The sequence below is a fragment of the Nyctibius grandis genome, chromosome W (genome assembly GCF_013368605.1).
Source record: "Nyctibius grandis isolate bNycGra1 chromosome W, bNycGra1.pri, whole genome shotgun sequence".
NCBI classification, from domain to species: Eukaryota; Metazoa; Chordata; class Aves; order Nyctibiiformes; family Nyctibiidae; genus Nyctibius; species Nyctibius grandis.
In genome coordinates this window covers 10,959,176-10,969,641 of record NC_090694.1, presented here as the reverse complement: position 1 = coordinate 10,969,641, position 10,466 = coordinate 10,959,176, and positions in this window count along the sequence as shown.

The window sequence follows — 10,466 nt, the reverse complement described above, 5'->3', positions numbered from 1 at the left end:
ACATATTGTTCATAATAGTACCACATGCTGGTTCAGTTATGGACTGCAGTTTCATCATCATTTTTTTCTGGAGTATTCAGGGTAAATAGAGTCACCTATGCTATTTATGTTTACTCTGACAAATACCTGCGCACTGAGTAGCATGTTATCTGCCCTGTTATCCATACTGTTTTTTGAAACAAATATAAATACTAACACTTTTCTGCTTAGAATTAATTTGTAGTTTCATGTATTCCAGATAGTTTCTACTTTATATAGCATGCACACAAACACACAAGAATCTAAGAATCAGTGTTTAGAAAATTGTTCTCATTGAGTAGCTCTAGCAGTAGATGTTACTACAGCCTGCAATCTCCTTCAGCTTTGATGATAAACTAGAGCAGCATGATGGGCCAAATGTGGTACAGCCAGAACCTCAGTGAGAAGTGTCCCCAGGATTGTAGCCCAATCACTCATGTTGCAGAACAGATATGCAGAAATTGTTAACTTGCTGTTAAGGTTCACCAGCTCCTGAAAATGTAGAGAATGCAGTTGGTGGCAATCAATCTGGACAGACTATACCAGGAAACATGTAGAACAGAGCTGGCTGACGTGCCACAGCTGATCTAGCCTGGGCTGCACAGAAGCATTTCCAGGATTAGAGAATAAGCCTGGTACGATAAGTTTAACATTAAATCTACAGATCTGGACTTATAACTTCAGACTGTGAGGCATCACAGAATATGAGTGGAGGAGTCCCTGTTACATACATTGATTGTTGTCTCCTTGAGAATCAGTGGAGAGTTTGTTTGGATTCTTCCAAATGGGGCTGTGGTCTCTGCTCATTGTAATGGATGAGAGGCAAGAATAGGAAGGCCTTTGAAGCAGACTCCAATTTACACACATACGCACCTTTAGGAAGGGATTTAAACATAAAATCTGTGGAAACAGAAGGGAGTCAGATTATGGGACGGAGTCCTAAATCACAAACTCTGGAACAGCTGGAAAGAGACTTTGAGGCCATAATGCCTTATTGTGTGGACCCGCTTTGAGGAGAGCTGTACCACAGACCAGGGAGATGGGGAATCCCACCACACACCAGAAGAGGAGAGCTACATCACACAGAATGGCAAGAGAGCTAGCAAGCTCAGAGCTGTTGAAATTGCAGTAGGGGCAGAACTTGTTTCTGAGGTACAATTGACTCAAACCATATAGGAATTTATAGATTGAACTTGGCATTATGAACCGACCTGCAAGCAAACTAGAAGTCTGTGGGAAAAGAGATAATGTGTTCCTTATGGGTAGCAGTGCTAATTAGATGAGAAATTGTGCTCTGAACTATTCACATACTGTTAGTGGACTTCAAAGCAATCTCAGAAAGAAAGCTCTGAAATCATCCAGTGGAATTCATAATGGGAAGAATAACTGCACAAAGTCCACATCAGAGCAATGAGAACAAAGGCTACAATCTCTTAAACAAATGGAAGCGATTGAAAATATCTGCTACCTTACATCCAGGAACAGCTGTGCTTTGCTAATCTGAAATTCAGTGTGGTCATATGCCTTCTAAAGAAAGAAAAAAAATATTGCAGGGTCTGCTAGATGTATTCAGTTCATATGCATTTAATATTAGGTGTGAATCTACTTCCATTCACTGCTCATAACAAGTTCAGTCTAGAAACCATTAACTGCTGATAAAAGCAGTTACAGAATCAGGCCCCAGATGGCTCTGATGACCTACAAAGCCAATACTGGTTGTGAAATGTTCTAAAGGTCAAGTAGGAGGTCCTTTTTCTTTACAGAGACATCCTTGAAAATGTGAGCCAATACAAATCAGTGTGGACTGATAGTCCAATTAAAATTTGTTACTTTTTTTCCCTGAAATTCATGGGTTACAAGACTGGTCTTTGTGAGGCTGTTGAAACCCCTAACAGTTCCTCCATTATGTGAGGGGAAAGGGCGGGTTCAGAGACACAAAAAGAAGAGCCAAGGAGCAGAACACCAGACTAATTGGTGTTTGCAATGGAACTGAGATGTCCGGGAAGCCATTAATGATGTTGAGGTCAACACGTCCCCTCTCATTTAACAGCCTGAAGCTGAGCAACACCTTTCCCTTCCTCTGATGTAAAGGGGAAAGTTTCATTCTGAGAGAAGTGCAGACTGGGAGCAAAGGCGGCTACTCTGTAGTGTTTTCCCACTCCCTTCTGGCAATTCACTACCTATCCTCCATTGCCAGAAGGACAGAAAGCAGAATGAGATTTAGGAATGCTCTGAAGAGACAGTGAGAGATTGCAGAGTGCAGAGAAAAAGAATAGAAAAAAAAGGAAATGATAGTGCACACATGTCACGGTTTAAAGCTGGGCCAGCTATTAAACCGATGGCAGACGCTCTCTATTAACCCTCCTCCCCCCCGCCCTGCCCAGAAGGGGAAGGAAAAGAGAAAAGGGAGAGAGACTTATGGGTTGGAAAGTTAAAACAGTTTTAATAAACTATAATAATGAAAAATAGCATAATAATAATAATGGAAATAATTAAATATATACAAATATATACAAAACCAAGATCGAGCTCCCCCGATGATGGTCACGTCACCACCGGCACTGCAGGGGCAGGCTCTGGGAAGGCCCAGGCTGGGCCCAGCAATGGACAGGAACTGGATTCAGGGATGCACGGATCGGGATCGGGGGCAGCAGAAAAACAGACGGAGTCCTCCTTGGACACCGGCCATAGCAGAAAGAGCGAGACCCTCGTGATCCCCCCGCTTTATACTGAGAATGATGTGTATGGGATGGAATACCTTCGTTGGTCAATTTTGGGTCACCTGCCCTGTCTGCTCCTCCCTGCAGGTGCGACCCCCCCTTTGTCTCTTCACTCGTAAGCAGTGACCTTGGTTTCTCTAAGACTAAGTACAGCAAGAGCCTTTCTGCATAACATCCCTACCGGTGCCTCAGTGATAACTACAAACTTCGAGCGTTATCAGTCCTGGAAGCAGACAGTGTCTGCAAAACATGCAGTTAGTTTCAGAAAATGCAGTTACTTAGAAGAGACTTAGCTGAAAGTAAAAATCTCTGAAAGGAAAATTGGTTCTGTTTTAGGCCAAACCAGGACAACACATGATGATGCAAGAGGTGAGCAGACCAGGAGTGTGTGAATGGCAGAGAAAGACTAGGAGGAAGGAAGAGGACACTCTTCAGAAATAAGGAGGACAGGAAATAATGATCTTTCTTATAAAAAGGCCCATTAGCTGAATCCCTCCATCAGCACAGGAGAGCTGTGGGGTAACACCATCCACAGTCAACATTTCTACTGCATTTGAGGGCTTGGTGAAGAATGGAACAAGATGCAGTCATGGGATTTCTCCCCCGTCTCTTCATTGCCTACTACAGTTTCCAAGTACTCATTAATGTAAAACAGGTACTCATGAAAAATCTGCATACACTCATAGCACAGACACTTATTTGTTTCAAAACTCACATTGAAAGTACTTTGTCGTTGGTTGTTCACTATGCATTTGTGTTATTTTGGCTTAAAAAGAATGAGAAAAAATGCTATGCATCACTGACAAACAATTATTTCTTAGAAATATCTGACAGTAAATAAGTGAACAAGTATTACGAACCTTTCAGTTTTAAAGCATTCTTTTAATTCTCTGTTGTGTTCTTACTGACACATCACTAGGAGTCAGTATATGGCTATCCTGGTTTCCCTGGGATTTGGTTTCAGTTTGTGGCCAGCCATGGTGATCAAGGCCCTCAGCAGTTAAATCTGAGGCAGCTGACCCAGGCTGGCCCACAGGTGTATTCTATATCATTGACATCAAGCTCACTATAAAAGAGAGGGTTTGCTACCAAGAGGTATTTTTTTTCCCCTTGCTCTTCTTGCTTCTTTTCTCTGTTTGTTGTTGTGATTCCTGGAGCAACTTGCCAGTGAGTTGTGGATGAGTGTATTTTTTTTTTTGTCTGTTTTGTGTTGTCACTTATTTTCTTCATTTCATTAAATCTGGTTAACTTTATCCCATGAGTCTCTCTCTCTTTTTCCCAATTCCCTTCCTTATTTGGGGAAGGGACATTGGGTGAGAGAAAAACTGCTATCATTTAGCCCCAGGTGTGGGCTAAATAAAGATAATGGCACTCTTACAAATACTTAACTAAGCACACAGATGATGAGGCTTTGGAGTATGTCCACCCCAGCTCTACGTGAGCTCATTCTGAGTGGGCACAGAGTTGTGCTAATGTATGTGTAGTGTTTCTGATACTTGAACTAGCTTCCTCAGAGTTCAGAAAAGAATTTAAGATTTATTGGGCCAAAAGATGAGAACCAGATGAACATGATTCTTTAATCTGCTGATGGAAGAGCAGAGAAGACCTCATTTCTAGCTCCTTGTCCAACCACTATATGAAACATACACTGAATGAAATGTGTTCACAAGCCTTGAGATAGAGATCACAACCTGGGGTTTTCTTCATCCAGGTCAGTACCCCATCATGAGCTTCAGAATCATGTTTCTTTCTTTTCTTGCTTTCTGGTTTGGTACATCTCTTCTTCACAGTTGTACATCTTCAGCAGAGTGGCTGGAAGATGTCTATCCTTTTCCCTGTCCCCTGCTCCCACCAAGGTAATAATAGCAAGGTGATAGGAGCTCTCTGATGGGATATGGAAGGTGTCAGCTTGAGTCTTCTCAGGTACATCTGGGCTGAGCCCTATAATCTCTAGGTTATTGTATAACAGGTGCCTGACAGCAGCACTTCTCTCTTTTCTGCCACATTGTGGTTTGCTTTGCTTTTTGTTGGTTTTGTTTGTTTGTTTTTAGTAGGGACCTCTGCTTTGCCTTTTCAAAAAAGATCTGTGAGACCACTCAGCTATTAATCACAGCTAGACTAAAGTGCTTTCTTGCAGCCATGGCTAAGTAGTCACAGCTATGAACAGGGAAAGGAATGAAGACCTAATAGTTTTCAGGTGCTTCCCACTCATGAGCTCTAAGCATCTCCTTGATCAGCATGCTGACTGCAGGCAAACATTATTATGGTGGACATGCATTTGGGATCATGTACCTTGCCCCACCCCTGCAAGCTGAGATGCCTAACCCAGGGTTCCAGATTCTCCTCGCAAAAAAATCAGAGTTTTGGAGAGCAAGATGTAACACTGCTGTAATTGCACCACTTTTCTTGAATCTAGCCCTCGCTGTACTTATGATCATGTATATTCAGCATGCAGTATATGGAGCTATTCAATAACATGGAACTTGGAAAACCTGCATTTCATTCCATGTTCTTTTCATGCATGCTGTTTAATCTTCAAAAATTCACTTTTTGTGTCATTTCTGTTTCCCCTCCTTCCCTTTACCAGTATTGTAGATCCTAAAGGGTTTGAGACAGGACTTATTTTTTATTATTATGTTTTTATGGTGGCAAGCATGCTACACCTTGATTCCCACTGGGGACTGTTGTCCTGGTTTGGCCTAAACCAGGCCAATTTTCCTTTCAGTGATTTTTACTTTCAGCTAAGTCTCTTTTAAGTAACTGCACTTTCTGAAACTAACTGCATGTTTTGCAGACACTGTCTGCTTCTAGGACTGATAACGCTCGAAGTTTGTAGTTATCGCTGAGGCACCGGTAGGGATGTTGTGCAGAAAGGCTCTTGCTGTACTTAGTCTTAGAGAAACCAAGGTCACTGCTAAATTCCTCCCTGCTTACGAGTGAAGAGCCGAAGGGGGGTCGCACCTGCAGGGAGGAGCGGACAGGGCAGGTGACCCAAAACTGACCACCGAAGGTATTCCGTCCCATACACATCATTCTCAGTATAAAGCGGGGGGATCACGAGGGTCTCGCCCCTTCACCCCTTGAAGCCTTCTGCCTCTTCCGCCTGCTGGTTTTGGGTGCTTCTGCTGCTTCGGGCTGCTTCTGCGGCTTGAGCTTTTGGCCAGTGTCCAAAGAGGACTCTGTCCTTTTTCCTGCTGCCCCCGATCCCGAGCCGTGCATCCCTGAATCCAGCTCTCGACCGTCGCTGGGCCCAGCCTGGGCCTTCCCGGAGCCTGCCCTGCAGTGCCGGTGGTGACGTGGCCAACATGGGGGGAGCTCAATTTTGGTTTTGTATATATTTGTATATATTTGATTATTTCTATTATTATTATTATACTTTTTTTTTCATTATTATAGTTTATTAAAACTGTTTTAACTTTCCAACCCATAAGTCTCTCTCCCTTTTCCCTTTCCCTTTGAGTGGGGGGGAGGGTTAACAGAGAGCATCTGCCACAGGTTTAATAGCCGGCCCAGCTTTGAACCGTGACAGATTTATTGGCTCCCAACGTGGGGCTCGAGAGAGGCTCCGACAGGTTGATCTGATAAGTTGAATCCTGGCTCCAGCGGGAGGAGACCCAGAGAGCTCAGCTGAGAGAGTATCAGATTTCTTCCTTTGAGATTTACGAGGGGTTGGAAATTAAAACAGATAGCGAAGATGATAATGTCATTTTTGAACGCTGTGTTATCTCATCTCTTTATAAAGCCTTTTACAGAGTTAAGTGTAATGATACCTTACTTGCCGTATGCGCTGTTTGTTAGTGTTTATGTGCAGTTTATCACTGCTGGGCACTGGTCAATATGCATTGTTTTGTTATGGTGTTTCATACTGATTTATGTTGTGATAAACTGGGCTGTTACTATTCTGACCGCGGTAGCAGTGATTTTATCTGCGGACTCCGGGCGTCCTTTAGCTGATTGCGTTAATGATTACCCTTCCAATTTTACTTTGGGAAATAGTACCTTCCCCTTTTCTGCCAAGCTGATTCCACTAGATTTTGCAAAATTCGGATGGTGCTGTCTAGGTGGCATTTTTTTATTTTCGGTTGTCCTGAATGTGTTTCTGATGTGGGATAAGATTAAATATAGGTGCAGAGACGGGTGTAAGTGTTATGCTGCCAGTACAGCCACTAAATCCACTGAAACCTCGGCAGCCTGCACCGCAGCTGCTACACCCCCCAAGATGGCCACTGCAGCTACTCAGACACTAGCGAGTCTCAGCACTCCCACGACAGCCACTGCATCTACTCAGACCCCAGCATCTACCGAATCTGTACCAATCGCTCCTGTAACCAGGAAGAAATACCAAAAGAAATCAGCTCGTGAAGAGAAGAATGATGACTCAGAGCCTTCTAAGGCAGAGCCATCACGTGACCCAGGTGAGGGCCCTTCTCAGTCAGAGTCAGGGCCTGACACAGATGGGGGTTTCCTCGATCGTCCTTTTAAAGCAGACCCATCACAGAAGAAAGGTCCTTCTAAAGCAGAACTATCACAGGAGGAGGACTCAGACGTAGAGATAACCTACCACTCCTTATCCCTGAAGGACCTGAGAAATATAAGGAAAGACTTCAGCCGTTATGACGGTGAGCCTATTATTACCTGGCTGCTCCGATGCTGGGATAATGGGGCGGATAGCATGCAATTAGATGGCAGAGAAGCCAGACAGTTGGGATCCCTGTCCAGAGATGGTGGTATTGATAAGGCGCTCGCAAGAAAGTCAAACACTATCAGTCTCTGGAGGCAACTCTTGTCAGCTGTAAAGAGCAGGTATCCCTATAAAGATGATGTTATGAGCCACCTAAGCAAATGGACCACTATAGAAAAAGGTATTAACTACCTTAGACAACTAGCTGTGCAAGAGATCATTTATAGACACCCACGGGAAATTGTAGATCCTGTAGATCCTGATGAAGTGGAATGCAACCGATCCATGTTCCGGAAGGTTGTGAAGAGTGCTCCACTGACATATACCCATACATTGTCAATATTAGTATGGGGAGAAGATGCTATGGCACGACCTAGTGTGGGCGAAATGGCTAACTGTATGCGACAGTATGAAGATAGTATTTCTTCCCCACTGCAGACCCGCATCTCGGCTGTGGAAAAACTGACTAAGGAGAACAAGGACTCATTTAAACAACTGTCAGACAAACTGTCCAGGATAGAGAATAAACTTGACTCTCTACCTACACAGGCCCGTGTTGCAGCCTTTAGGAGGAAACGCCCTCCTACTGGACCGGCTCAAAGGAAACGGAACACGTCACGAGGTATCCTGTGGTTTACCCTGCGTGATTATGGGGAAGACATGAGCAGATGGCATGGACAACCTACCAGTACCCTACAGGCACGAGTATGTGAGTTGCAAGCTAACAGAAATACCAGAGAGAATTTTCCTAGGAGGATGGCTGCTCCAGTTACCAGTGAACAGGACCCCAGTCAGGGTAGATGGGCCTCAAATCCCTTTTTCCCAAATGTGAATAAGGGAAATGAAGGTCCAATCCCTGTGGGCAGCACAAATCCATTCCTTAATTAGGGGGGCCCTGCCTCCAACCAGGTGGAGGAGAGGGACAATAGAGTTTATTGGACTGTCTGGATTCGATGGCCTGGCACATTAAAACCACAAAGGTATCGAGCCCTGGTAGACACTGGTGCACAGTGCACCCTAATGCCATCGGATCATAAAGGGGCAGAATCTATCAGTATTTCAGGAGTAACAGGGGGATCTCAAGTGTTATCTGTATTGGAGGCCGAAGTGAGCCTAACTAAAAATGAATGGAAAAAGCACCCCATTGTGACTGGCCCAGATGCTCCGTGCATCCTTGGCATAGACTCCCTCAAGAGAGGGTATTTTAAGGACCCAAAAGGGTATAGATGGGCCTTTGGTATAGCAGCTGTAGAGACTGAGGACATTCAACAGCTGTCTACCTTGCCTGGCCTCTCAGAGGATCCTTCTGTTGTGGGGGTGCTGAAGGTTGAAGAACAGGTGCCAATTGCTACTACCACGGTGCACCGACAACAATATCGCACCAATCGAGACTCCCTGGTCCCCATTCATAAACTGATTAGACAATTAGAAAATCAAGGAGTGATTAGCAAGACTTGCTCACCCTTTAATAGTCCTATATGGCCAGTGCGAAAGCCTAATGGAAAATGGAGATTAACTGTGGACTATCGTGGCCTAAATGAAGTTACGCCACTGCTGAGTGCTGCTGTGCCAGACATGCTAGAACTTCAATACGAACTGGAGTCAAAGGCAGCCAAGTGGTACGCCACCATAGACATTGCTAATGCATTTTTCTCTATTCCTTTGGCACCAAAGTGCAGACGACAGTTTGCTTTTACCTGGAGAGGTATCCAGTACACCTGGAATGGACTGCCCCAGGGGTGGAAACACAGTCCTACTATTTGCCATGGACTGATCCAGACTGCACTAGAAAAGGGTGGAGCTCCAGAACATTTGCAATACATTGATGACATCATTGTATGGGGTGATACAGCAGCAGAAGTTTTTGACAAAGGGGAGAAAATAATCCAAATTCTTCTGAAAGCTGGTTTTGCCATAAAAAGAGGCAAGGTCAAGGGACCTGCCCGGGAGATACAGTTTTTAGGGATTAAATGGCAAGATGGGCGTCGCCAGATCCCGATAGAGATGATCAACAAAATAACAGCTATGTCCCCACCAACTAACAAAAAGGAAACACAAGCCTTCTTAGGCGTTGTGGGTTTGTGGAGAATGCATATTCCAGATTACAGCCAGATTGTACGCCCTCTTTATCAAGTGACCAGAAAGAAAAAAGATTTTCAGTGGGGCCCTGAACAACGACAGGCTTTTGAACAGATTAAACAAGAGATTGTGCATGCAGTAGCCCTTGGACCAGTCTGTATGGGACAAGATGTTAAAAATGTGCTCTACACCGCAGCCGGGGACAATGGTCCTACCTGGAGCCTCTGGCAGAAAGTACCAGGGGAGACTCGAGGTCAACCCCTAGGATTTTGGAGTCAAGGATACAAGGGCTCCGAGGCCAATTACACTCCAACTGAAAAAGAGATACTGGCAGCATATGAAGGAGTTAGAGCTGCCTCAGAAGTAATCGGTACTGAAGCACAGCTTCTCCTGGCACCCCGATTACCAGTACTAGGCTGGATGTTCAAGGGTAAGGTTCCCACTACTCATCATGCAACTGATGCTACATGGAGTAAATGGATTGCATTAATTACACAGCGGGCTCGAATAGGAAACCCTAATCGCCCAGGAATCTTAGAAGTGATCATGGACTGGCCAGAAGGCAAAGACTTCGGAATGCCACCAGAAAAGGAGGTGACACGTGCTGAAGAAGCCCCACCATATAATGAACTAGCAGAGGATGAGAAGCAGTATGTCCTGTTCACCGATGGATCCTGCCGTCTTGTAGGAAAGCATCGGAAGTGGAAAGCTGCTGTATGGAGTCCTATACGACGAGTCACAGAAGCCACAGAAGGACAAGGTGAATCAAGTCAATTTGCAGAGGTAAAAGCCATCCAGCTGGCTTTAGACATTGCTGAACGAGAAAAGTGGCCAAGGCTGTATCTTTATACTGACTCATGGATGGTGACAAATGCCTTGTGGGGGTGGTTAAAGCAGTGGAAGCGAAGCAACTGGCAGCGCAAAGGTAAACCTATTTGGGCTGCTGAACTGTGGCAAGATATTGCTAC